The sequence below is a fragment of the Diprion similis genome, chromosome 13 (assembly GCF_021155765.1).
Source record: "Diprion similis isolate iyDipSimi1 chromosome 13, iyDipSimi1.1, whole genome shotgun sequence".
NCBI classification, from domain to species: domain Eukaryota; kingdom Metazoa; phylum Arthropoda; class Insecta; order Hymenoptera; family Diprionidae; genus Diprion; species Diprion similis.
The window spans coordinates 8,320,648-8,323,077 of NC_060117.1; positions in this window are offsets into that span (position 1 = coordinate 8,320,648).

Genomic DNA, 2,430 nt, shown 5'->3' on the forward strand with positions numbered 1-2,430 from the left:
CCGTAAAATATAATCGAGAGCAAATTTCACGCACATTTTACCTGCATAGTTCAAGCGAAACATTGTTCTTATAAGTTATGTGTCATCACAATTTATGCTCATGATTATAATACAGGTATTCCATGTATCGAATATCGGTAATGACTCATCGTCAATTTTTTTTATTTATCTTCTAATCTCAATCGAAATGTTCTCTCAGGTTGTCTGTACTCGACGAGGTTAAAATTCCTGGCATGAAATTCAAGGGGAAGTTTTTCGTGTTTTTGGCATAGAATCTGATGATCTATCACGTTTTTCCGAAAGTTGAAAAAAAAAAAAAAAAAATACAACACCATGTAGGGCAGAGTGGGGCAAAGTGGGCACCTTAAAATTTTTGATATGTCAAAAAATCTGGTGGTAAAGTGGATCCCTGATGTTTTTTAAATAACTACGGATAAAATCAACCACCTAAACTTTTTATTAAATATGAATTATTCGGAAATCATTTACTCGAGTAATTGCAGACTTCATAACGCGAAATGTTTCAAGTTGTGCTTTACTCTCAACTCGTCGAAGACAAGTAATTTTTTGGACTTGAATTTATGATTACTTTTTCTCGGGAAAAGCTAGATAATAGTTTAACGTAATTGTTCATATAAAAACTGAACATTTTATTCTGATTTTAAGCATTATTTTCATAAGGAGCCCACTTTGCCCCACTCTCCCATATATTGTACAAGAAGAAAGAAGCTACTGCAATATAAATTTGAAAAACTGGTTGCAAATTTTTGCTGCATAGCTTCTGAGTTAAGGGAGGGTTCTAGTGCAAGTGCTTGTTTTTTTTACTTCATTTTCTAGAATTTTTTTTCTAAAAGTCTGCAAAGGATTTTGAGATACGGGCTTTTGTCGGCAGCAATATTGAATTTGAACTGTATTGCCAAATTTTTTCATTGCAACATATCGCAAAATGACGGCTGTAGGATTAATAGGGTAAAAAATTTGCTTATTTTGCTGTTTGACGTAATTTTTAAAGTTTCAATTATTTTATTTAAATTTGAAAGATAGTTTTATTCCGACAAAAGCGAGTATGTAATGGTTTTTGAGGTCGCTGAATCCGAATCTGATATCGAATGTCAAAACTTACAACTCCGGATCCAATATGGTGGGAAAAAATTTGAAAAGTAGTTGAGTTTCAACAAAAATTTCTATCTTTAGATGTTTGTGGTCGCGAATTCCGAATTTGAGTGACTGACTCTAAGTATCTGAAGCTCGGATCCATCATGACAAACAAAAATTTAGCAAACCATTTATGACGAATTATTTGCACTGAAAAATGTGAGGAAATAGTTTTTTGGTTTTGAAAATCTGAATTCAGATTCAGATTCAGGGACCTCAAGAACTTTGAGGTACTCACTTTCGTCAAACTCAAACTATTTTTCGAATTTGGATCTGCCATTTTGAATTTTTGAAATCCGATTTCAGATTCGGATTCAGCGACCTCAAAAACGGCGGTTTAAAAAATAAATGTAGTAGAAACATGTTTTTTTTCGAATGCCCACATATGTGTCATGGGTCCAAAGTGGCACGACTTTTTTCTGCCCATATGTTAAGCCTCCAGGCGCCATTTTGTAATATTAAACAATAAAATTTTTAAAAAGATAGTTTAAATTCTACATTATTGACCGCGAAAACCCAAATCCCAAAAATTTCTTGTACATTATTGGAAAAATATACTAGAAACTGAGGGGAAAAAAACAAATGTACGCGTTAAATTCCTCTCTGGAACCGATTCGAATTTCAAATTCCATAAATTGAAAATATTCTTTTTCCAACAGTTAGATTGACGTACGAATATTTTTTAACCCTCCCGAAGTGAAAATAAAATGAGAATAAAGCTATAGGAAAGTGAAAGAAAGAGCGAATAAAGGGTGGGAGTCAAAACTTGAAAATAACGAAAGATGAATTGTTCGAAATCTTGATTTTCGAAAGTGTCGCTGATTGGAATGACTACTCACCACTGACTTAAGATTTCAAACAATTCATCTTTCGTTATTTTACTTTCACGTGTTTGAAATTTCGATATATATATATATGTATCAGTCATTCGCAATATTGACCCTTCCAAGTTCTGACCCCCACCCCTATTAAGTCTTGAAACATTGAGTTCGAAGTTTTCAATCTGATTCTTTTCAGAGTGCTTTTTTGTATCATTATCGGAAACGGCGCGAGTATAACAGTCAGCTTAGTTAATTAATTAAAGCAAAGGTCTTAACGACTAAAAAACTGCACGTCCTAAGCGATTTGTTCTTTTTCCGTTGGACGAAAAAAGTCCGGGGCTATTTTTCAGTATCCCAGAGAACTCTGAGGATTATTTTATACTATACATGTATAGGGTGGCATTAAGTACGAGCCTGGGGGAGGGGGGGGGGGGGGGTCGAATTATTCCCTCCC